This window comes from Leucoraja erinacea, chromosome 1, assembly GCF_028641065.1.
Source record: "Leucoraja erinacea ecotype New England chromosome 1, Leri_hhj_1, whole genome shotgun sequence".
Classification (NCBI taxonomy): Eukaryota; Metazoa; Chordata; class Chondrichthyes; order Rajiformes; family Rajidae; genus Leucoraja; species Leucoraja erinaceus.
The window spans coordinates 35,641,868-35,667,965 of NC_073377.1; the positions used below are offsets into that span (position 1 = coordinate 35,641,868).

General features: G+C 45.7%; 1 protein-coding gene across 2 annotated transcripts in view; it reads left to right on the forward strand.

The window, feature by feature from the left end:
* pdzd2 (PDZ domain containing 2) overlaps positions 1-26,098 on the forward strand; it is a 391,205-nt gene that overhangs the window by 118,694 nt on the left and 246,413 nt on the right. Inside the window, exon 1 of one of the 2 annotated variants that reach the window (XM_055632787.1) lies at positions 20,460-20,787. The exons of the other annotated variant lie outside the window; for it this stretch is intronic. The gene's annotated coding sequence lies outside the window, so the exon portion shown is untranslated. Of the gene's footprint in view, positions 1-20,459; positions 20,788-26,098 lie in introns of those variants that run through there. 2 annotated transcript variants of the gene reach the window in all.

Genomic DNA, 26,098 nt, shown 5'->3' on the forward strand with positions numbered 1-26,098 from the left:
CCTGCAACCCATTTTTCAGCTATCTTGGAAATTGCCTGGAGAATACTTATTGGTCTATAATTACTAATTATAGTGGGGTCTCCTGATTTTAAAATTGGAGTTATTACTGCAGATTTCCAAGAATTTGGGAATACACATTTGTTTATGGACTTGTTGACGGTGCTGGTAATTGGAACAATGAGTGACTGCTTATGAGCTTTAAGAAACATTATATCCATACCAAAAGCATCTTTGGCTTTTGAATTTTTAAGACCACAAATAATCCTGTTAACCCATGGCTGAGACACTTCATTCAAAATAAGAACCGGAGAAGCAGTGTTCAGCGGCATAGCATATCGGACTGCAGAACAGGATCTATGAGTCAAGTTCTTCACAGAATCTATAAAATACGTGTTAAGGGCTGTTGCAATCTCATTTGGATCATTAGTCAGATTGTCATTTAGTTGCAACTCCCTAATGTTCTTGTGGATGATATTATTTCCAGTTAGTTTCCTTATGTTTGTCCAAATCTCCTTAGCATTACCTCTTGCGTTGCTTATTACATTAATAAAAAACTTTGCCTTAGCATTCCTAATTTCTTCAGTGACTTTATTTCTGAGTGAGGTAAATATTTGTCTATTATGTGCTGCTTTTGTTTTCAGGGATATCTTAAGGGTATGGTCTCGCTGTTTCATCAGTGACCATATTTCACTATTTAGCCAGGGAAGATGATTCTTTTTCCGTGGTTTTGGTTTTATCTTTTTCATAAAACAATTCATTGTTTTTTGAATAACTGCCATAAGTACATTACAATTTTCATCAACGTGTTCATGGTTGAGATGATCAGACCAGTCAATTTCATTCAAGGCATTTTCCAGGTTTTTTTATTTCACCCTTGGGTATTCTTAATTGCTCAGACCTTTTACTGGAGCGACAGGTGAACCTATTTTTTGACAGTTTTCTTGAAAAGAGGATCAAATTATGGTCAGAGAGACCTGTAACCATATTATATGTTTTTTGTATTCTGTCATATTTATTGCTGAAGACCAAGTCTATACATGTTTCTGATGAGCTACTTATTCTAGTAGGTCCTGTAATTTGTTGTGAGAGATCAAAGCTATTTGTTATTGATTTTAAACGTTTTCGATTTGTTTTGTCATTCCAATTTATGTTTCTTCCCTATTGCTATGAGACTCCTGAACCAATCTCCTCTTCCACATCCCCTTTTGGGAGCAGTTGCCTTGTCCTCTCACAGTCGGGTTGCCGTCTTTCTCACTCTCAAATAAGGGACAAAAGGTCAAAATAAGGAACAAATTTCTGATGGCAATTTGTTGACCGACTCTGCCATGGCTCGGTGAATGATGAATTGGCCGGAGTGCTGGACTGCATACAAAGCTCAGCCGGTGGGCCAGCTGAAGAGTTTTGGCCCGCGCGACGTCAGGCGCAAAGTCCGGCACTCCATCCAACTCATGAACCAATGATCGATCATGAGAAGGAGGAATGGTGGTGTCGGCGGGAAGTGAAGGTCGGACAGCTAGACGGGCTGCCGACTGACGGGGCCACAGGCGAGGCGCTGCTGCTGCACTCCATGGGCTGCAGTACGTCGGGATGGGTGAGGCGGGGCCGGATGCGGTGTTCCGACCCAACAGTCCCCTCGACCCGACCTCAAATACGGGACAAGGGTGGTCCCGTATGGGACAAACCAATTTAGCCCAATATGAATTATCCCGGCTAATACGGGACAGTTAGCAACCCTCTCTCACATTTAACCAGGGCCGGATTTAGATGAAGAGAGACCCTAGGCTATTCCATTTGTGAGGCCCCTCCTAATCCCTCACCCCCACGACTAGAGGAAGATGGAAGAGTTATCAGATTGACACCGATGTGCAGCCGAGCGTGGCCAATGAGATAAGTGCTGGAAAGCTGCGCTTTTTATTTATTGCCAGTGCTAGTGTCGAGTTATCGGCTTAAAATACTATTATTCTGAAATGGAGGGCAAGGAAAATTACTGAAGTGTTGTTTAGAGACTACAGTGCATTGTGACAGCATATGTAAGAAAAGCATAGGACAGTGTCAAAAATATTATACATCAGGCCCGTACGAAGCTTTTCAAAAAGGCATGGCAGAATTACAAAAATTTTATGTGAAATAAGTGTCCGCGCCCCCTCTCTCTCCCTCCCACGCAGCGAGGCTCCGACTCTGAGCCGCAGACACCGCAGACCCCCCTCTCCCCCCCCAGCGGCCCGGAGAAACGGGCACTCCCGCAACGCAATATTCCACTACTTACCTGGAGTAGACACGAGGCATCGATATGATTGTGTGGAGTGCAAATGGAGATCGGAACCCGCCCGGGCCCACTGCGCACGCGCGGAGAGACAGCGTCATTTTGCGTCGCTACTGCATCACCGGCTTCCCCCAACTGCGCAGGCGTAGATGGTCGCAATTTACCCCCCCCCCCCCAAAACTTCCAGCGGGCCGGAACCAGAATTTCAGTTAATTTCCGTCAAAGTGGAAACGCTGATAGCGCTCCAATTTTTTCTTTCTCTGGATTATTTTTACTCTGGGAAAAAAACACCCTGGCTGGAGGCCTCCTAGATTTGAGGCCCTAGGGTTCAGCCTATGAAGCCTATAGATAAATCCGGGCGTGCCAAGGCCCCCCTAGATCTCGAGGCCCTCGGCTTAAGCGTAATGAAGCATATGTGTAAATCCAGCCCTGCACTTAACTCTACCTCATCTGGCTATTCCGCTGTTGTGATTGAGTTTCTTTTTGCATTACATCAAATTACACCACAAATTTGCACTATTCGGTTGTTTCACACTCTGGTATATTGTCTACACTGTGAGCATCACATGAACATGTACCCTGGTGTATATAATAATAAACTAATCTGGATCTGTTGAAGATGAGATCTTGCAGTCTTTTATTGTGCATGAAAGAAATATGCACAGAGTGCAAACTCAACAGGAATCCATCACTTGACAAACATCGGTAATGTAGAGTTTAACACTGACTATACCACGATTCTAAATATTTTGCAGAGTTTAAAGAATGGGAATCCATACATTGCTGGGAGGGCATGCCTTGCTTGTTCTTCAGAATATTTAGTTTTAGTTTTCAGATTTGCTGAAACAAAGTTATTTTTACTGCCTAACAAACCCAATAGTCATTTTCACATACTGGGAGGTCTAAGCGGTATTGCAGTGATATATAGTGATAGGGGCCCACATCTAATGACAGCATAGTTGTGGAATTTAATAGTACCTGGCTGTTTTTCCCTAGACAGGGAGAATTATCGTATTTCTTAGAATGCAAGTGTGTGGCAATTATGTTTCTCTTTGCATTGTCTTGTAAAGGTTGTAGGAAGAGACAGGTTTAGTTTAGTTTAGGGAGGATCTTAGAGCTGGAGAGCAGGAGGAATCACAGAGGGGATGCAGCAAGAACTCCGGTCGGAGAGAGCAATACAATCAATACAATACAATCAGTTTTATTCGTCACATTGCACATAAAGTGCAAGTGAAATGAACTTGCCAACAGCGGTACAATAAAAAAGAACACACAATCTATATTACTAAATCTCTGATCTTGACCGCTTTTGGCCTACTGTGCTGCGATTTCCGAAAGAACGCCGCCACCTACGGCCATCATTTTTGGCCACCTCGCCCAGAGCCCCCCTCCGCCTTACAGGTGCGGAGGATTTTTCCCATCGATGACAAATCAGAGAGATATTAATGTTTAAAAAAAATCACCATTCTCTCTGCTGCCCCTGCTGGAAGGAGGGGGATGGACTATAAAACCAGGAAGTGGTGTGCCTCACTCACTCTCTGCAAGATGGATGAAGCCAAGGGTCACGTCTCTCTGAGCTCTGAATAACACTGAACAAATGTCTACACAACTGTGAGTACCCTTAATGTGGTTTGAAAATGAAAATATGGTTTGTTTGAAGTAAAAAGGCACTGCCTGCAAATGGTTGTTTGGATGCTTTGGCTTGAAGTTGAAAGGCACTACTTACTGCAAAAAAGTGGCATGAAGCTGAAAGGCACTACTTACTGCAAATGGTGGCTTGGGTGCTTTGGCTTGAAGTTGAAATGCACTATTTACTGCAAATGGTGGCTTGGGAGCTTTGGTTGAAAGTTCAAAATGCACTACTTACTGAAAATGGGAGCTTTGGCTTGAAGTTTAAAAAAATCACCATTCTCTCTGCTGCACCTGCTGGAGGGAGGGGGAGGGACTATAAAACCAGGAAGTGGTGTGCCTCACTCACTCTCTGCAAGATGAATGAAGCCAAGGGTCACTTCTCTCTGAGCTCTGAATGACACTGAACAAATGTCTACCCAACTGTGAGTACCCTTAATGTGTTTTGAAAATGAAAATATGGTTTGTTTGAAGTAAAAAGGCACTGCCTGCAAATAGTTGTTTGGATGCTTTGGCTTGAAGTTGAAAGGCACTACTTACTGCAAATGGTGGCATGAAGTTGAAAGGCACTACTTACTGCAAATGGTGGCTTGGGTGTTTTGGCTTGAAGTTGAAAGGCACTACTTACTGCAAATGGAGGCTAGGTTGCTTTGGCTTGAGGTTGAAAGGAACTACTTAATTGAAGTTGAAAGGCACTACTTACTGCAAATGGTGGCATGAAGTTGAAAGGCACTACTTACTGCAAATGGTGGCTTGGGTGCATTGGCTTGAAGTTGAAATGAACTATTTACTGCAAATGGCGGCTTGGGTGCTTTGGCTTGAAGTTAAAAGGCACTACTGCAAATGCACTTACTTCCTGTTTGCACTGTATAATGATTTTAGATAAAACGCCACAATTACGGTTGTGATTTTTGGCCATCCTACTCAGTCCCCCCTCCGCTGAGCAGGTGCAGAGAATTCTTCCCATCAATGAAAAATAAAAGTGTTATTAATGTTTAAAAAATGTTGAGAATCTCTCCTGTCAATCACGCCCTGAAAGCCACACCTTTTCCGGTGTGAGGGGAGAGGTTATAAAACCCGGAAGTGAGGGTGTGGCTCAGTCTCTGCAGTCTCTGGGGGACAGAGAGGTCATGACTCTGTCTGAGCTGTGATTCAACTGAACACACTGAATGTCTACTGAACTGTGAGTTTGGTGTTTTGTGTGGTTTTATGGTGGTTTCACCCTGCATGAAATGGTATGAAGCTGCATTTAAATTTGGTGGCCTTGGATCCAGCTGGAAGTGTTATGAAACTGCCCTTGAATTTGGTGGCCTTGCACCCTGTTTGAAGTGGTTGGAAATTGCTTGAATTCGGTGGCCATGCACCCTGCTCATAGTGGTAAGAAACTGCACGGTGGCCTTGCACCCTGCTTGAAATGGTAGGAACATGGATTTGAATTTGGTTGGCTTGCACCCTGCTTGAAATGGAATTTCAAGGAATAGTCATGAGTTAGCTGCCAGCCCACCAACCGTGAGTGAGCTGCCAGCAGATCAGGCTTGAGGGACTGAGCTGCCACCCCAAAAACCCATACCAGCATTCCAGAAAGCCCCCCCCCCACTGGCCACCAATATTGGAATTGGTGGAGAGGTGGAACATTGCATCGGGGGACCTGTCCTCCCGTGTAAACATGGGACCCAACGGGTCCCACTTAGTCTAGTACATAATAAAAATGTAACACAAACATCCACAACATCATTCTTCACTGAGGTGGAAGGCACAAAGTATAGTCAGACCTCCTCCATTTTCCCCCGTGATCGGGGCCATTAACCTCCGCAGTCGCCGCAGGGGGCAGCCAGATGTTCAGGCCCTCTCGTCTGGAGGGTAAGTCCCGAATCGGTGCTTCCCTACCGGAGAGCGCGGCTTCAGGATGTTATAGGCCGCAGGCTGGTGGTCGGAGCTCTTCTCCAGGGATCCCCATTGAGGGATCCCACTCCGGATGGTAAATCCACGCCACCCCCACGGCTAGAGGCTCCACAGACCACGGCTTCAGGATGTTGTCGGTCGTGGGCCGGCTGTCGGAGCTCTTCTCCAGGAATCCCCAAAGAGGGATCCCAGGCTCCGGACGCCACGCCCGCAGCTTGGAGCTCCATTGATCACGGCTTCAGGCTGTAACAGTCCGTGGACCAGCGATCGGAGCACTACCTTCTGGCGACCCCGGCATGGGTTTGCCCCGCTCCGCGATGAAAAATGTCCACGCTGCGCCCGCTGCTGATGCTCCGGGCCCGACTCCGGGAAGACCGCACCATTCCATGGTGTTAGGTCACGAGGGAGGCGACATGGAAAAAGTCGCCTCTCCGTGGAGGAGGCGACTGAAAGCGGTTCCCCCCTTTCCCCCCTCACCATCCCCCACACAAGACACACCAAGAGACATTAAAACACACATTTGGACACACTAAAAAAAACTGAAAAAGTAGGAATGCCGAACACGCTGCTGGTAGGGCAGCCGTCTCGTATCAGATTAGGAAAGGGAAGTGCAAAGAGATCTGGGTGTCCTATTACACCAGTCACTGAAAGTTGGCGTGCAGGTACAGCAGGCAGTGAAGAAAGCTAATGGCATGTTGGCCTTCATAACGAGTGGATTTGAGTATAGGAGTAAAGAGGTCCTTCTGCAATTGTACAGGGCCCAGGTGAGACCACATCTGGAGTATTGTGTGCAGTTTTGGTCTCCTAATTTGAGGAAGGACACTATTGAGGCAGTGCAGCGCAGGTTCACGAGGTTAATCCCCATGATGGCGGGACTGTCATATGAGGAAAGATTGGAAAGACTGGGCTTGTATTCACTGGAATTTAGAAAGATGAGAGGGGATCTTATAGTAATGTGTAAAACAATAAAAGGACTGGACAAGCTAGATGCAGGAAAAATGTTCCCAATGTTGGGGTAGTCCAGAACCATGGGGCACTGTCTAAGAATAAAGGGGAGGCCATTTAAAACTGAGAAGAGAAAACACTTTTTCACCATGATCACAATGAATGGTGGTGCCTACTCGAAGGGCCAAATGGCCTCCACCTGCACCTATTTTCTATGTTTCTATGTGATTTCACAGTGGAGCAGACAAAGTGTGCAGGGAGGACCGTAGAGTTGGAAAGCAGAAGGATGGTCTTGACCCAAATGTCACTTATTCCTTTTCTCCAGAGATGCTGCCTGACCCGCTGAGTCACTCCAGCCTTTTGTGTCCGTCTTCAGTTTAGTTTAGTTTACAGTTACAGCGCGGAAGCACGCCCTTCAGTCCACTGAGTCTGAGCCGGCCGGCAATCCCCGCACACTTACACCATCCTACACACACACTTACACCAAGCCAATTAACCTATAAACCTGTACATCTTTGGAGAGTGGGAGGAAACTGGAGATTCCAGAGAAAACCTATGCAGGCCATGGGGAAAACATACCAATTTTGTGCAGACAAACACCTGTAGTCAGGATTAAACCCGGGTCTATGGCGCTGTAAGGTGGCAATTCTACCGCTGTGCCACCGTGATCCATTTTACCACCAGTTCACAGTCTCATCATATTAATCATAATCTGCAGAGTTTCATGATAGTCTGTGTTATGCGTTTCAAGTAAGAGGGCATCTATAGGATAGAAATCCGATTTACTCATGTGAAGGCAATTGTACAAAATCAGTGTTTCGTGTTGGGATATCTTGCCCTGCTAGAAGATGCACTGTTGAAAGACGTCATTGTAAAATCATTGCTAAATGTGGTCACAGAAAAATCCCTGTGAAAGGTACAAACACCGCAGCTATATAAGCAGTTTGCTCATTGAATATTACCATTATTATCTTTCTCTGTTATTTTAACCCCAGAGCATCACCATGTTAACAGTTTTATGTAGAGAACACTGTGATGTGTTATTTATGTTCTATATGAAATTATTGCGACACATATGCCAGTTGAGTTTTTCTTATGATTCATGGCATAATCATAACATATAATCATGATTATAACGTATAGTCATAATGCATAATCATACAATAATGTATAACATATAATCATACATATAAAATTATAAAAGGACTGGACAAGCTAAATGCAGGAAAAATGTACCCAATGTTGGGGGAGTCCAGAACCAGGGGCCACAGTCTAAGAATAAAAGGAATGCCATTCAAAATTGAGTTGTGAATTTGTGGAATTCTCTGCCAATTCACTATATGAATTTAAAAGAGAGTTAGATGGGGCTCTAGAGGCTAGCAGAATCAAGGGATATGGGGAGAAGGCAGACACGGGTTACTGATTGTGGATGATCAGCCATGATCACAATGAATGGCGGTGCTGGCTTGAACGGCCGAATGGCCTCCTCCTGCACCTATTTTCTTTGTTTCTATCATTTATGCTCCTGCATTAAATATTGCTTTTTTTAAACTCTTTCTAACTCTTCAATTCTCTCAGTGGAAATTGTAGAATTAATTGAGCAGTTCAGACCATCTCTCTGGCTTCATGTCACCAGGAAAGTCCTAAATTTAAGTCCTTGTTTTTGATCTCGGTCAGAGAAATCATAGGAGAGCAATGAAACTGCCCATTGTTTAGGGTTCCGGATGCCTGTTCAGGGTTGCTATCTTTGGCTCTACCCTAATGGAAAATGCTCAAATTGAAGAAAATAGCTTGAATGGGACTTGAAGTGTGACTGGGCAAGTGTTTTCCCCAATACCTCAGTATCTAGGAAATTTCATGGTATGGTTACATAATTCACCAGAACATAGCACAATTGAATCCTAAAAAAAACAATTAGTCATTGCAAGCAATGGAAATCTGAAATAGCTTGGTAGAATTTATAAGGAATTCTCTTTAACTTGAATACCTTATTCCTCTTGGTTCAGGTCCAAGCATGCTGTCAAGAAGCACTTTGCCCCACATCAAAATACAGAAAATACATTAATGCTACATATTTGTACAACCTGGTTTCTTGCTGGTCCAAGGTGATCAGGCTTAGCTTCTATGGTTGTATAACTTCTGCCCATTGCTTAAGCTTCCACACTCAAAGCGGCATTATTATCAGACAAAAGCTTTCCAGTCCAACTCATGACACGTGACAATAATAAACTAAACTCCTGCAGGATATTGAATATTAGGGAAACTTCCAGTGTCCTCTTGTGATGACATGGAAAGTGTGCCCAACTGCAGTTTCTGACAAGTCACCAAGGACATGGAGTTGGAGTTGGAAGCTCTGAAGACCATTTGGGATGCTGAGAGCATCTTAGGAGTTTTAGTGAGGTGGTCATACCTAAGGTGCAGGCAGCATGCAGTTGGGTGACCACCAGGAAATGTAAAGGAAGCAGACAGTGAGGGTTCCCCTGTGGCTGTAGGGATGAAGCTGTTCCTGAACCTGGAAGTTACAGTTTTCAGTCTCCTGTACCTTCTTCCCGATGGAAGATGGATGGAAGCCACATTTCCTGGAAAAAGCCTTTTCCGGACTAAAGGCATGTGACTAGTGGGATGCCACAGAGATCAGTGCTGGGCCCATTGACATTAATCATTTAATAACATGTTTTGGATTAATGTGCTCAGAGTGGTGTTATTACATAATTGGGTGTGGATTAGCTGGTGACAAATCTACCTTGTGATGGAGCAGTTATGACTAACTAGAAGCACAAGATAGTGCAGATGCTGGAATCTTGCTGGAGTATTGCAGCAGGACAGGCACATCTCAGGATGGGTAACGTTTCAGGTCAAGACCCTTCCTCACTTGGGTTCCAAAGAAGAGTCCTGACCCGAAACATCATCTTTCCATGTCCCCCACAGATGCTGCCTGACCTGCCGAGTTACTCCAGAACATTGTGTCCTATATATTGACTAGATAGCAGTAAGTGGCAAGTCAGTATATTTCTAAACTTTTAGTTTCAACAAATATATGTCATGTCACGAATAGAGTGTAAATAATTATTAGTTCTATTGTTAAAATGAATTAATATTAGCCCATTCCTATTTAAATGATTTAAACCGAGTGAAGTAATAAAGTTCTAAATTGGAAGCACACAGGTGTACAGTTTCCACAAGAGACATCATGTTATTCATGGACGCAATTGCTCACAAGAGTTTGGTCATTATTTACTTAATTGGAAATTCTTATTTTCCTTTCCTTCCCAATAAACTGGAGAGTGATTCTGATAACTTTGTGCAGAATTTATCTTGCACACCCTATTTCTGGGAATTCAGGAATTAATGTATCCTCACCCAATTTACTGACAAGACTTTACATTTTTAGTGAGATTCTGTACTTCATTCAATAGGGGGTTTTTTGGTTCATGTCAAACAAAGAACTTCATGATGGAGATTACCGTCATCAACAAGCAAGATGCTACTTGCTATCAAAACATTCTGCACACAATTTAAATAGAAATAACTCATCCAGTCCCGTTCTTCAAAAAAAAAACAAAGCCTCTAATTTGGCAGATTCAACAACCCAGCATTGTAATGATCACATCTTGTTTTAGTGGGAAATTTTTAAATTCCATACGGATGTGTACATGACGTGAAGTATCTCATGTACACGATAGCATCCCTATAGCCTTGATCCCAGAGGAATACTTAGCCCAGCAAAGGTTTTGTTCACTAAACAGTTGTAATTTATTAAGAATCACAGTATTTCCTCCTGATAACAAGATATTGCAAAGGTCTGAAGGAGCAAATAATTATTTGAACAAGGCTATCAATGAAGATTTATTTTCAATAACTTACACTTCCATAGTGCATAGTGATGGGTGGTGGGTATACTGAGAAACATGTGGATGTAACAACATGAACGTCTTATTACAAAGTATTACATCAGTGCTTTAACTAGATGATATACTAACGAAGCATGCAGTTCCACAGCACTCACCATCAACTGGATACTCCAGAAGAACATGACATTAATTAATCCACACCCTGTACACAATGTGAATTGACAGAAATTATCATCACCAGAATTAGAATATGTAAAATTTAGAAGAAAAAAATATCTTGATGTAGATTGTTCTTCAGGAGCAATATTAGATTCTTATAACTTCCAGACCCAGATAATTAGTTAGACACAGACGTTGGAGTCAGCGTTTTATATCTAGATGTGCTGTTTGTGAACCTTCCATGACAAAACTAGATGGAACCTGTTCAGAGTACAAATAAAAGTAAATCCCCGTGAATAAGCACCGCAGGATAGGCAAGTGGTTACATGTTCAATATGCGCAAAAACCATTTAGGAATTGCAATGGGATTAGTTTCAGAATTCAAGAGTATTAACACAAGAAGAGACTTACACACAGAAAGCCATTAATGACCCTGTGAAAAATCACTTGGTTTTGGATATCAGGCACAATTTTCATTTCCACATTAGATTAGATTTTTTTTTTTTTTTTTTATAGATTAGATTCGTTTATTGTCATTCAGACCTTTCGGTCTGAACGAAATTTTGTTTCCCTGCAGTCATACATATAATTAAAAAAATGACAAAAACACACAATCAACACAAATTTAACATCCACCACAGTGAGTTCACCAAACACCTCCTCACTGTGGTGGAAGGCAAAATCTTAAAGTCTCTGGCTCTTCCCTCTTTGTTCTCCCTCTGCGCCGAGGCGACGGCTCAAACTCTGCGGGTGGTCGCTGCCTCGCCACAGCTCCAGGACCGAGCCGGGTCTCCGCTGCCACTGCCGCTGCTGCCGCAGCATAACATCACTTGTTATGAAAGTTATTAAACAATAAAGCATACATTTAAAATAAGCATAGCTCTTAATAAATGGGCCATTTTGTGGTTGACAACGTATGATCAGCTATTTACCATTCATGTTGTAAATCAATATATGGTAAGAAAGTTGTTAAGACCATAGATGTAGGATAAGGAACACACCATTCAACACCCTCATGTCTTCAAAGCCAATCAACAGAATCATTGCTGATTCGATTTTCTTCATCCACTTTTCTGCCCTTTAACCATAATTTTTGATCTTCTTACTGATTATAAATCGATCACAGCCTTAAATATAGTAAAATGACCACAGTTCATATATAGCCACAGTTCTCTGCCCCAAGGAGATTCTAAAACTCTCAACATTCAATAATACAATCAATGTGTTCCATAAATGTTTCAAAAGGGGGACACTGATGTGTCTTCTCGGGCCCCTTACCCAATGGCGAGCTAATCTCAGACATGAAGCCAATGTCAGAAAGTTCGTCATGCTCGAATTCTTCATGGTTAAAGAGGAGATTAATGCAATAGCAAGGAGAAACATTCGCTTGGATGCTGTAGAATCAGTATGGGTAGAACTGCGAAATAGTCAAGGGCAGAAAGCGCTTATTGGAGTTGTGTACAGACCTCCAAACAGCAGTAGAGAGGTTGGGGACAGCATCAAGCAGGAAATTAGGGATGCATGTACAGTTAACATGGGTGACTTTAATCTACATATAGATTGGGCCAACCAAATTGGTAGCAGCGCTGAGGAGGAGGATTTCCTGGAATGTATACAGGATGGGTTTTTTAAACCAATATGTAGAAGACCCGAGTAGAGGGCAGGCCATCCCAGACTGGGTATTGTGTAATGAGGAAGGATTAGTTAGCGACCTTGTTGTGCAGAGTCCCTTGGGCAACAGTGACCATAATATGGTGGAATTCTGCATTAGGATGGAGAGTGACACGGTTAATTCAGAGACTAGGGTCCTGAACTTGAAGCAAGGAGACTTTGAAGGTATGAGATGGTAATTAGCTAGGATAGACGGGCAAATTATACTTAAAGGGTTGACGGTGGAGATGCAATTGCAAAGATTTAAAGACTGCATGGATGAACTCCAAAAATTGTTCATCCCTGTCTGGTGAAAAAATAAAACGGGGAAGGCAGCTCACCCATGGTTAACGAGGGAAATCAAGGATAGTGTTAAATTCAAGGAAGAGGCATATAAATTGGCCAGAGGAAGCAGCAAACCGGAGGACTGGGAGAAATTTAGATCTCAACAGAGGACAAACAGGTTAATTAAGAGGGGGTGAAAACAGCATGAAAGGAAGCTTAAAAAACTGACCCTAAAAGCTTCTTTAGATATGTAAAAAGGAAAAGATTGGTGAAGACAAATGTAGGTCCCTTACAATCCGAGACAGGTGAACTTATAATGGGAAACAAGGAAATGGCAGAATGGTTAAACGAGTACTTTGGTTCTGTCTTCACCAAGGAAGACACAAATAATCTCCCAGAAATACTAGGGGATTGAGGATCTATGGGGGGGGGGGGGGGGGGAGAAACTGAAGGGAATCCACATTAGTCATGAAATGGTGTTAGATAAACAGTTGGGACTGAAGGCAGATAACACAGCTCCTTCCCTACGCTATTTTCGTGAACTACAACAAGACCCCACGTTCAGCCACATCTTCCCCTCCTTCTTTCTGCCTCCCGTGGGATCACTCCCTCTGACACCTTGGTCCACTAATCCATATCTCTCTCCCTCTTTCCCTCTCCCCTCTTTCCCTCTCTCTCCCTGTCTCACTCGCACTGCTCTCTCTCTCCCCCTCTCTCTCTCTCTCATCTCTCCCTCTCTCCCTCCCCCTCCCTCCCCCTCTCTCTCCCCCTTCTCTCCCCCCTCTCTCTCTCCCTGCCTTCCCCTCCCCCCCCCCCCTCTCCCCCCCTCTCCCTCTCCCCCCCCCCTCCCCCCCCCCCCTCTCCCCTCTCTCTCCCCCCCCTCTCCCCCCCCCTCCCCCCCCCCCCCTCCCCCCCCCCCCCCCCCTCTCCCCCCCCCCCCCCCCTCCCCCCCCCCCTCCCCCCCCCCTCCCCCCCCCTCTCCCCCCCTCTCTCTCTCCCCCCCTCTCCCCCCTCTCCCCCCCCCCCTCCCCCCCCCCTCCCCCCCCCCCTCCCCCCCCCTCCCCCCCCTCCCCCCCCCTCCTCCCCCCCCCCCCCCCCCCCTCTCCCCCCCCTCCCCCCCCCTCTCCCCCCCCCCTCCCCCCCCCCCCCCCCCCTCCCCCCCCCCCCTCTCTCCCCCCCCCTCTCCCCCCCCCCTCCCCCCCCCCCTCTCTCCCCCCCCTCTCCCCCCCCCTCTCCCCCCCCCCCTCCCCCCCCCTCCCCCCCCCCCCTCTCCCCCCCCCCTCTCCCCCCCCCTCTCCCCCCCCTCCCCCCCCCCTCTCCCCCCCTCTCTCCCCCCCTCTCTCTCCCCCCCTCTCTCCCCCCCTCTCTCCCCCCTCTCTCCCTCCTCTCCCTCCTCTCTCTCCGTCCCCTCCTCTCTCCCTCCCTCTCTCTCTCTCTTTCTCTCACTCCCCCTCCTCTCCTTTCTCCCCCTCTCCCCCCCCTCTCCCCTCCCTTCTCCCCCCCTCTCTCCCCCCCCTCTTTCTCTCTCCCCCCCCCCCTCTCTCCCTCCCTCCCTCCCTCGCCCCTCTCCCCTCCCCCCTCCCGTCTCTCCCCCCCCCCTCCCCCCTCCCCCTTCCCTGCCCCCCCCCCCCCCCCCCCCTCCCCCCCCCTCCCCCTCCCCCCCCCCCTCTCTCCCCCATCTCCTCCTCCCCCCCACCTCTGCCCCCCCCCCCCTCTCCCCTCCCCCCCTCTCCCCCACAAGGTTTCATACGTTCTATTTTTATCTTTTTAGCCGTGAGTTCTGTATGGTAACAAGCTTGAACATCAGACAGGTCTAAGCTAAGTCCACCAAACAATGGATAAGGTTATTCTTCCCTAGAGCAACTTGAAGCAGTCTTTCTTATTGCAAAAAATACCAAAGTCTACTGGGTGATGTAGATGGAGCATTGCTGAATTTTGCCCATTCTCACCATTTCTTCCACCTGAACTCTCAGTGAAGAACATGAGCCTGAGGCCTCACCTTTTTCCAGGAAATAAGTTGGGCCTGGATGCCTCAGAGATCTCTGCATTCTTACAATTCCATGATGCCATGTACATTCCTGTTCCATCTATTCATCACTACATCCTATAAAATGCAGATGTTTTCTTGGTGTATGGTTTGCATAAAAAGTTGGTGGATATTTTGAAGGATTTGTGCCAGTTTCTGGCAGTCATGCTTATCAAAAAATTGGGATCGGCACAACCAAATGTGGTGTCATTTTCCTGTTCTATTTTGTGCAATGGTGATGGCATAATGTACTGAGCATATGTCCCAGGCATACGAATGGAAATTGGATCAAAAGGTCATGGCCTCCAATGTTGGTTACTCAGACACAGTGAAAAAAGGACCAATTAATTTTATCCGCTATGATTTAAATGGTATATAAACTTTTATCATCACTGAGTCCCCTGTATTGGATTCCACATGCTGCTCATTTGCTCTGACAAAAAACACCCCTGGGCAAGACACAGCAATCTGTGTCCTCGATGTGATGAAGGCATGGAGATTGCTTGAGCTACTCTGTAGCCCTGGGGCTCTTTACTCATTGCTGCCCTATTTAATCCTTCTCTCCCTGCGGTTCACTTTCCCTCCTCTTCTTACCATTTCTGTGACCTCCCTGCACCCTTCTCCAAATGGCCATTGAGAGTTCACTTGAACAGCTCTGACCTACCTCCAGGCAGATAGTGCACAGATGAAGCTGCATCTGTAAGCTCAAAACACAGTGGCCATCTGTCAATGTGCAGTTCACATTGTGTTGTTCGCAAGTGGGGGGAAAGATCAGCAGCGATTTCTTCCAGCAAGGGCACCCGAGGTCTTGATATCTGTGTGATTACACCCTATTTGGCATCAGGGTATATAATTCAACCCCTCTTCATGCCCTGTGTGATGTATATGTAATGCCAGTGCCCCTTTAATATAAAGGGCTGTGCCTCGTGATCGAGAGCAGGTGACCTTGGAGAAGTGTCCGTGGGTGGGGCGGAATAAGAAGCCAATTGCCATCGCCTCTATCACTCTTACTGCCTCATCATGTCCCTCCCATGGGACCACAACTGGCCATCCGACAAGAATAAACAGGCAGCATACTTCAATGTGAAGGCAAGTGTCGAGCCGCTGCGGCGCCTGGAACAACAACAACAGGTATGGTTTCATGCCAAACCAACTGAGTGGCAACGTGGCCGTATTGCAAGAGAAAACCTGTCCCCTCGGAGCTACGTCATCTCTACACCGAGCGGTACAGAGTTCCGCAGGAACAGGAAGGACATACGACCTGCGCACAAAGCAGCTGAGCCATGCCCTGGCAACACGCAGCAGACAAGTGCCAACACTCTCCCACAAGGAGGAACCCCTCACCCAGAAGGAGCTAGTCTCCCAAACTCAAGCGAACTATCACAGGCCGCACCACAAGGGTCTGTGGTGGGGGAATCGGCTCAAAGCGAGCCAAGCCACACTCGCACACAACACAAATACGACACAGAACGAGTTGGAAAGACGACTTGCACGAGAAGTGGGCGATTGTCAAAACCCCCAACTCGACTTGTTATGTAAAATTGTTGGGCAATTTTTTTTATAGTTTTGTAGTATGACGAGCACTGTGTTATTTGTGGTACTTTATCCACATTAAATTCATTAAGGTTCAAGTTATTAATTTTGACCAACGTTGAAGGGGGGGATGTAAGGTAATTTAAGGGAAGGGGGAGAATTGTAATTAAAGTAAAGGGGGAGATGTGATGTATATGTAAATGCCAGTGCCCCTTTAATATAAAGGGCTGTGCCTCGTGATCGAGAGCAGGTGACCTTGGAGAAGTGTCCGTGGGTGGGGCAGAATAAATCATACTTACAAGATGTCGGACGTGTTTTCCTTCTGCTTGTGCTAGTCACAACAGGGCCTTACGTGGTCTCAAACATTACACCCTGGTTTTCTAACCTTGTTTGAAAGCGTTACCTGTAAAGCATTCAATCATGGCCAGGGCATTTAACCAAACCGAGTCTGCGATCACCTCAGGCTTTGAGTGAATATCTCACCACCTTTGAATGCGCTGCCGAGAGGTTCTGGACATTTGGGTTACCCAACACTGGCAGAGGCATTCCTGCCGCCCTACTACAGGTACCTGACCCCCACCAGGATCAGAAGCCCGTCAATAATTCAGTCTGACCACTTGTATCCAACCTTTGAAACATCATCGTCACTAGTGTCTGAGGATCATAAATGAGGTAGACAAAAGTGCTGGAGAAACTCAGCGGGTGCAGCAGCATCCATGGAGTGATGGAAATAGGCAACGTTTTCGGGCCGAAACCCTTCTTCAGACTTCAGTCTTTCGGCCCGAAACGTTGCCTATTTCCTTCACTCCATAGATGCTGCTGCACCCGCTGAATTTCTCCAGCACTTTTGTCTACCTTCGATTTTCCAGCATCTGCAGTTCCTTCTTGAACATAAATGAGGTCATAGCTTCAGAATTAAAGGACGTTCCTTTAACAACTTCTTCTTGCCTATGGCATGCACAGCTTAGGACAACTTGTTCTATTTGATCTTATTTGATTGTGGCACGCCAAGTTGATTGCATTCATTGAAACAGGGCAGACCACGTGACGTTTGCAATCTCTCACCCCGTTCCTTTAACAAGGAGATGAGAAGGAATTTCTTTAGTCAGAGGCTGGTGAATCTGTGGAATTCCTTGCCACAGAAGGCTGTGGAGGCCATCAATAGATATTTTAAAGTCAGAGATAGATAGATTTTTGATTAGTGCGGGTGTCAGGGGCTATGGGGTTAGGAGGGATAGATGGATCAGCCATGATTGAATAGTGGAGTAGACTTGATGGGCCGAATGGCCTAATTCTGCTCTATCACTTATGAACGTATGAACTACAGATACCCGACCTACCACCAGGGTCAGAAGCCTGTCGATAATCCAGTCTGACCACTTGTTTCCACCTCTTCAAAGTTCAAAGTAAACTTTATTGTCAATTCAAATAAATTGGATTGAAATTGCGTTTCCCCATACTCCAAATGTGCAAGTAATATTCATAACACAGACAGACAATATACCAATAAGATAGACAATATACATTATTTAAAATATTCACAGTGTGCCAGACTGTAATAAAATGTTGAGGTATGTTATTAAAGTGCAATAGTAAAGGTGCAATATAGAAAAGTGCAAATAGCATACTGCAGACATTGAGTTAAAGTTAAATGTTCATGGAATTTTCTTGAGTGTGTTGAGTAATCTGATGGCCTGAGGAAAAAGCTGTTTTTGAATCTTGTGATTTTGCTCCGCATGCTGCGGTAGCGCTTGCCAGATGGTAGGAGAGTGAACAGTTTGTGTGCTGGGTGGGTGGTGTCTTTGATGATATTGGTTGCTCTCTTGCGACAGCGAGATGGGTATAGGTCCTGGATTGCAGGTTGGGGTGATCTGGTGATCTTCTCCGCTGTCCTCACCACTCTCTGTAGTGCCTTCTGGTCAGCAGCAGAGCAACTGCCATACCAGACTGAGAGACTGCTGGTAAGAATGCTCTCAATGGCACCCCTGTAAAAAGTGGCGAGGGCAGAAGGGGGGAGGTCGGCTCTCCTCATCCGTCGAAGGAAGTGGAGGCGTTGCTGAGCTTTCTTGACTAGGGAGATGGTGTTGGTGGACCATGTCTGATCATCTGTGATGTGCACTCCCAGGAACTTGGTGCTTTTCACAGACTCCACTGCACTGCCATTGATGGTGAGTGGGGTGTGTGCTGTCTGTTTCTTCCTGAAGTCCACAGTTATTTCTTTTGTTTTATTAACATTGAGTTGAAGGTTATTGATGTCACACCAGCTGATGAGTTGTTGTACCTCCTCTCTGTAGGCAGAGTCGTCATCGTGGCTGATGAGGCCCACCACCGTTGTGTCATCAGCGAACTTGATGATGTGGTTCGAATTGTGTTTGGCACAACAGTCATGTGTCATCAGCGTGAACAACAGAGGGCTCAGCACACATCCCTGTGGGACCCCGGTGTTCATGATGGTGGTCTCTGATGAGTTTTTGCCAACTATTACCGTCTGTGGTCTGTCAGTGAGGAAGTCCAGTAACCAGTTGCATAGTGGGGTGCTGATGCCTATTTCGCCGAGTTTATTCACCAGATGTTGGGGGATGACTGTGTTGAAGGCGGAGCTGAAGTCGATAAACAGCATCTGCACGTAACTGTTATTGTTTTCCAGATGAGCCAGGCTTAGGTGGAGTGCTGTTGCTATGGCATCATCAGTGGAACAGTTAGGACGCTATGCAAACTGGAATGGGTCAAGTGTAGAGGGGAGACTGGATGTTATGTGGGCCTTGACCAACCTTTCAAAGCACTTCATCATGATGGACGTGATTTAATTCGTTTTAAACATCATCGTCCCTGGTGTCTCAGGAACGTAAACGTATTGGCTAAAACAAATGAATACTTCTGCAGCGAATGGGCTGGAACCGATGAAGCCTCGGACAAAGATCAGAATTCCTATGTAGTGGGTGTGGGAAATGACAAACCTTGGATACAAAAATTGATAATAATGCAAAAACGTCCCCCACCTCCAATACTGATTTATTACTCTATTTATTACTTCATTAAGGGAAATTATGTCCGGCTGTCCATTCAAATGGTCCTAAAAAGCAATTCATGATGACTACAACAACAGTCATTCGTGTGTTTATTTTGCACGCCCCAACATGCATCATTACAATGAAGTCCATAAAACCGGATCCCATAATGTGTATCGATACAAAAAGCTGGAGTAACTCAGCGGGACACGCAGCATCTCTGGTGAGAAGGAATGGGTGACGTTTCAGAGTAACTCAGTGATGGTTCAATGGATATTTATTGTTGCATACGCAATTAAACGTTACATAGTAAAATTCATTTTGCATAGAATGTGGCCCCATCATGTTCTCCGCCATTTCATCATTCAAAATCCGGATTCCCACGTGATCTTCTACTGGAACGGCTCCCGATACCCTCCTTCGCCCACGACCGGCATAACCCCTAAACCGTCATCTCTCTCATCTCCACGCCGGCCATCTTTGTGTACCGGGGACAACCTCCTGCATCTTTTCTAAAGTCACTCGAGGCTATACCCTGATTCACCCCCTACTCCCCCCCTAATTCACTCCCCTAATTGCTCTCCAACGCCTAATTTCTACAGCGACTCCATCCAACTCCAATGTTGAAATGAACTATTCCATATCTGACGAGCTTTTGAGTAGTTCAGGCAACATCTGACTGCCTAACCCACTGAGTTACTCCTGCACATTGTGCCTTTTTTTTTGGTAAAGCAGCATCTGCAGTTCATTGTATCAGCATGAATACCGAAGTACTGTGGGTTGAATGGCCTATTTCATTGCTGGACACTCAATCTAATTTGTGCACATACAAACTAAGCTAAAGTGATTTTTTTTCTGGCATTTTTAAAGATGCAATTTGTGTAGGAATTGTGTGTGACCTTACTTTCCAGGCAAAACAGTCTTTGTTTTCTTTATGTTCCCATTAACTCTGTGCAGGAAGCATTAAATGGGTGTGTTAAAAAACAATTTCACTGCCCGGATTAGGCGTTCAAATGACTGCAGCTGGGTGGCCCTTAAAGTAGCTTTTCTACTAACCCAGAGGGCGAGCTGCATTTTTCTTGAGGGACTAGATGCTGATTGATGTAAGATGGGAGGAAACACCAGAAGAAGGAGAGAGGGGGGGGGGGGACCTCCTCTCTTCAGCACGTGACGAGCAAGAAAACAGCCAAGTGCGAATAAGATTGCAGCAGCCAAAGCACATGCAGGCAGATGTCGGAGAAAATAGAGACGAGTTCTTGTCGAGGAGCTGAGTGCGACAGACAGTCAGTTAGTTAGCAGCTGGGCTGCACACTTTAGACAGCGGTGACCCACTACTGCCGCCTCCTCCTGCAACAACTCCCGCAGTAAAAGCCAGTAGGTGATTACGCTAATTAACAGGCAATGCAAGAATGATAACCTTCTCGGAGAGGATTAGCTCAGGGCACCAGCTGCCCTGCACTGAGGTTCCAAGGAAGCAGTCAATGCTGCAGTGAACTGAGCGGAAAAGAGCCATGACATTCCCGGAAAAAACAGCAGGTACAAGGAAAAGTTTTGGGACTGTTTGAAATAGATGGCAACTTTGAGCTTGAGTGAGTGCCTTCTTTTACCCAAAAGGTTCCGATCATTCCAAGTGTATGACTGATTTAGCGTGGAACAATATTAGCCCAAGTAGTATTGTTACTTCAGTTTCCTCCGCAGTTAACTGCGGGGCGGGAAATGTTGTGTCATTGTTGTTTTTCATGTTTAAGTGGTGTTGGTTGGTGTAAATAGACTTCTGCACAGTTCCTTGACCTGCTGTGCCAGACTTTTGGGAAACCCCTTAGAACGATTCCTGTTTTAAATATACACTGTACTGTTAGACTGGATCCTAGCGGCACGAATATGCTTATTGATGACCTGCATTGAGGACAAAACTCCAGCTTCATCGGCGGACCAAGCAGGGGAAGTTATGATCCAGAACTGGCAGAAGTTTCAAAAGTTATTTACATTTGTTTACTTTTCTTTCCCCCACAATGACACCTCCCCCTCCCTCCCCCCCCCCCCCGGCTGTTTTTCCCCATTCCATGCTCTTAACTGTCTGTAATAGAAACATAGAAAATAGGTGCAGGTGTAGGTCATTCGGCCCTTCGAGCCATTCAACATGATCCTGGCAGATCATCCAAAATCAGTATCCTGTTCCTGTTCTCTCCGCATATCCCTTGATTCCATTAACCCTAAGAGCGATATCTAACTCTCTCTTGTATACATCCAGTAAATTGGCCTCCACTGCCTTCTGTGGCAGAGAATTCCACAGATTCACAACTTTCTGGGTGAAAATGTTTTTCCTCATCTCAGTCCTAAATGACCTATCCCTTATTCTTAAACTGTGACCCCCCCCCCCCCCCCCCCCCCTGATTCTGGACTCCCCCAACATTGGGACTTTTTTTCCTGCATCTCACCTGTCCAATCCCTTAAGAATTTTACATGTTTCTAGGAGATATCCTCTCATCCTTCTAAACTACCATGAATATAAGCCCGTGGGTTGTCACCTTGTCGTGGTGGAGAAGCTCATGTGGACCCGCGATCCTGTGAGCGATGCCATCTGGAGCTATGCTCCTGGTAGGGCCACCCATGGCGGTAAGGCCGAGGGGGAGGTCTCTGACTAAGAGCAATCCAACCAAGACCTCAATGATGGAACAGGCGGAGGATGATGGCTGACCTTAGTGGAGCGTCACAACGGCTGGGAAGGCAGATGAAGGCTGCAGCAGAAAAGGGTCTCCGGTCGTCTTGGACTCCATGCCACCGGATCCTGACCCAGATCTGTCAAGGACCGTGGGGTGGCTGTCTGTGCACCAGTCTCCCCATGTTAAACGAAGTCACCCACAGGCATCCTCCATTTAGCGCCTAGACCCACCCATGGTCAGCCATGACTGAAGGAGGCTTAAGAAGATAAGCCCAGTCGATCCATTCTTTGTAACGGTTAATGTTAAGTAACAATATTCATAACAGCTCTATTCAGTTCCTGCTGCCTACAGCTATTCTTCCTGTCATCCGCCTTCTCCTGCTGATGGCTGAGTGGTGTAGAGGCTGACAGCCATTCTCAGGCATGTTTGAGATCACTCGATTCACAGAATTAAAACCTAGACTCTTCTGGGACATGATATGATGCCTTCTACCTTAGCAAGGCTGTGAACATTCAGCACTTGTAGCAGTTGTGAGGCAGCAAAGTGGTGAACCTAATTGAACTGCTGCTCACAGTTCCAGTGACCCGGATGCAATCCTGACTCTGGATGCTGCCTGTGTGGAGTTTGCACTTTCTCCCTCTCTCCACGTTGGTTTCCTCATGGTCCTCTGGTTTACTCCAACATCCAAACAAAATGCAGGTTGGTAGATTAATTGGCAACTATAAACTGCATCAAGTGGTTAGGTAAGACAAAGAATCTGGGACATTAAATGGAATGCGGGAAGAATAAAATGGGTTAGGGTAGGATTAGTGCAAAATGGCTGCTTGGTGGCAGGCACAGACTTGATGAGTCAAACACTGTTTCAATGCTGTACAACTCTACAACATTGTGAGTAGTTAATTATATATTCAGGACTAACATTGATAACAGTTTCGACATGGGACCATACAAGGATGGGACAAGTACATACCTTCTGGGAACCATTCAAGACACAGAATTAGCTGCAAACCTTTGGCCCGCTCCTATTTCTTGTTTTCTTGTACAACAACGTAGGTTGTGGTCGGCATAGCTCGGGCTGACAAAATTCAGGCTGAGATGTTGGGAATAATTGAGTTACTCAGAACTCGGAATCTGAAATTTTGTTTAACTGAATGGGAAACGGATTAGGCAAATGTACATTCATGAGGCTTTTATATATGGGGAGACAACGGAAAGTGAACAAAGTTCATGGAATTCCATTGTCGGAATGTTATCAGGAGCTAACTTTACTGACTTCCTCCAATAGTTTTCCTCGCATTATTGTAAAGGAACCCTCCCGACGGTATATTTAATCACATCTCAAAAGGTGTTGATTTCAGATTGAAATGCAGTGCCACTGCCTGTCTTCTAAAGTGATTTTATGAACAGTGTATGTCAATTTTATGCATTTTCTATATTTAGGTGTTGGAAGAGATTGAGTAATTTTATGTATATTTGGACAGAGTGCACATTCTTTGATTTCCATTCTTTGCCAGGCGTTAGCAATGAGTTGAATGAATTGTTTGTGTGACGAGGTGTGTCTTCAACTGCCTGCAGTTCACCTACTTGCAAGAAGAGTGAATTTATCGTGTAAATTAATCCCTTTTGTACACATGGGTGAATCTTGGCAGCTAATAACCATTGAAGGGTTTGTGATATTAGTTTGCTTTTTCTCAAATGTGCAAATAATTCCAGGTACCTGGTGCCATTAGTGGGAAGGAACATTTTAATTACTGCAATAACAAGTTTGCTGTTTGGCTAAAGTGCCATGCAAAGTCTATTATCAAGTATCTTTGTTAACAAGTTTGTTGTTATTGCTGATCTTTATTGCCTCTGGACTTGACTATGCCAACACACATTTCTGGACAGCAAAGATGGACAAAAATGTTGGAGAAACTCAGCGGGTGAGGCAGCATCTATGGAGCGAAGGAATAGGTGACGTTTCGGGTCGACACCCTTCTTCAGATGTGGGGGGGGGGGGGGGGGGGGGGGGGGGGGGTGGGTAGAAGAAAGGAAGAGGTGGAGACAGTGGGCTATGGGAGAGCTGGGAAGGGGAGGGAAGGAGGGAGAAAGCAAGGATGACCTGACATTGGAGAAGTCAATGTTCATACCACTGGGGTGTAAAGCACCAAAGCAAAATTTCTCGGGATTTTTCTGGACAGCGCCTCTCTTGTTCTACCCTTAACCTGAGATTGAAAACGCACCTATCCATGCCTGTGCTTCGCATCAATTATCTCTATTCATACTACCCTGCATGATTCACAGTTGATCAAAATCATGATATTAAAATTTCCATCCTCATTTACAAATCTCTCCAAGACCATATCCCACTTCTTCTCTCTAGACATATCTGCTCCTGCATCCTCCAAGAGTGCACCACTTTTCAATTGTGTGACTTTCAATGTACTTTAAGACGCCAAATTTGTAATCCATGGAATTCCTTCCCAAACCTTGGCTCCTCTCTTCACTACACGAGAACAACCTCTATGATCTTTTTTGTCCAGTTTTTGGCTTGCTGACCTTGTACTGCTCGGTGCCAAATTTTCTTTGCGAATAACATTGGCAGGACCTCCACAGTAAATGGCGGGGCTCTGGGGAGTGTTGTAGAGCAGAGGTATGCTCGCGGACTTTGTGCAAAATGACAAACAAACAAACTATAAACACACTCATAAACACACACATATTCTTTTACATATTAAATATTGGAAGGAAAAATGTTCAGTAAAGTTAGTCCCTGGTGAGATTTACAGTCCGAATGGCCTCTGGGAAGAAACTCCTTGCTCAACCTCTCCGTTCTCACAGCATGGCAACGGAGGCGTTTGCCTGACCGTAGCAGCTGGAACAATCCGTTGCATGGGTGGAAGGGGTCTCCCATGATTTTATTGGCTCTGGAGTTGCACCTCCTGATGTATAGTTTCTGCAGGGGGGCGAGTGAAATTCCCATAGTGCGTTCGGCCGAACGCCCTACTCTCTGCAGAGCCTTCTTGCCCTGGGCAGAACAATTCCCAAACCAGATGGTAATATTACTGGACAAGATGCTTTCCACCGCCGCTGAGTAGAAGCACTGGAGGATCCTCGGAGACACTCTGAATTTCCTCAATTGCCCGAGGTGGTAAAGGCGCTGCCCTGCCTTACTCACGAGTGCTGCAGCTTGATGCCCATGTCATATCCTCAGAACAGCTCACCCTATCCACAGGATCCCCATTGGAGTGTACGTCCTCGGATGATGTGCCCTCCTAAAGTCTGCGATCAGCTCCTTCGTTTTTTTGATGTGCAAGAGGAGGCTGTTATCCTGTCACCAGAGTGCTAGATGAGCCACCTCCTCCCAGTAGGCCTTCTCATCGTTGTCTGAGATCAGGCCCACCACCACAGTGTCATCAGCAAACTTAATTATTGAGTTGGAGCTGAACTTAGCCACACAGTCATGTGTGTACAGGGAGTACAATAGGGGGCTGAGGACGCAACCCTGGGGCGATCCTGTGCTCAGGGTGAGGGACTTCGATCCCTGACCCAGTGACCTTTCGTGCAACCTCCCTATTGAGTATAGAAGTTGGGAGGTCATGTTGCAGTTGTATATGACATTTGTGAGGCTGCATTTAGATGATTGTGTTCAGTTTTGGGCACCATGTTATAGGCTTGCTGGGAAGGATGCAAAAAAGATTTATGAGGATGTTGCCTGGGCTAGAGGATCTGATTTGTAAGGATAGATTGAGCAGGGTAGGACTCTGTTCCTTGGAGCACAGGAGGATGAGGAGTGATTACTTAAGGAAGTAGCTCCAGAAATAGTGGATGCATTAGTAATAATCTTTCAAAACTCTTTAGATTCTGGAGTAGTTCCTGAAGATTGGCGGGTAGCAAACGTAACCCCACTTTTTAAGAAGGGAGGGAGAGTAAAAATGGGGAATTACAGACCAGTTAGTCTAACATCGGTAGTGGGGAAACTGCTAGAGTCAGTTATTAAAGATGGGATAGCAGCACATTTGGAAAGTGGTGAAATCATTGGACAAAGTCAGCATGGATTTATGAAAGGTAAATCATGTCTGACGAATCTTTAGAATTTTTCGAGGTGTAACTAGTAGCGTGGTTATAGGGGAGAACCAGTGGATGTGGTGTATCTGGACTTCCAGAAGGCTTTCGACAAGGTCCCACATAAGAGATTAGTATAC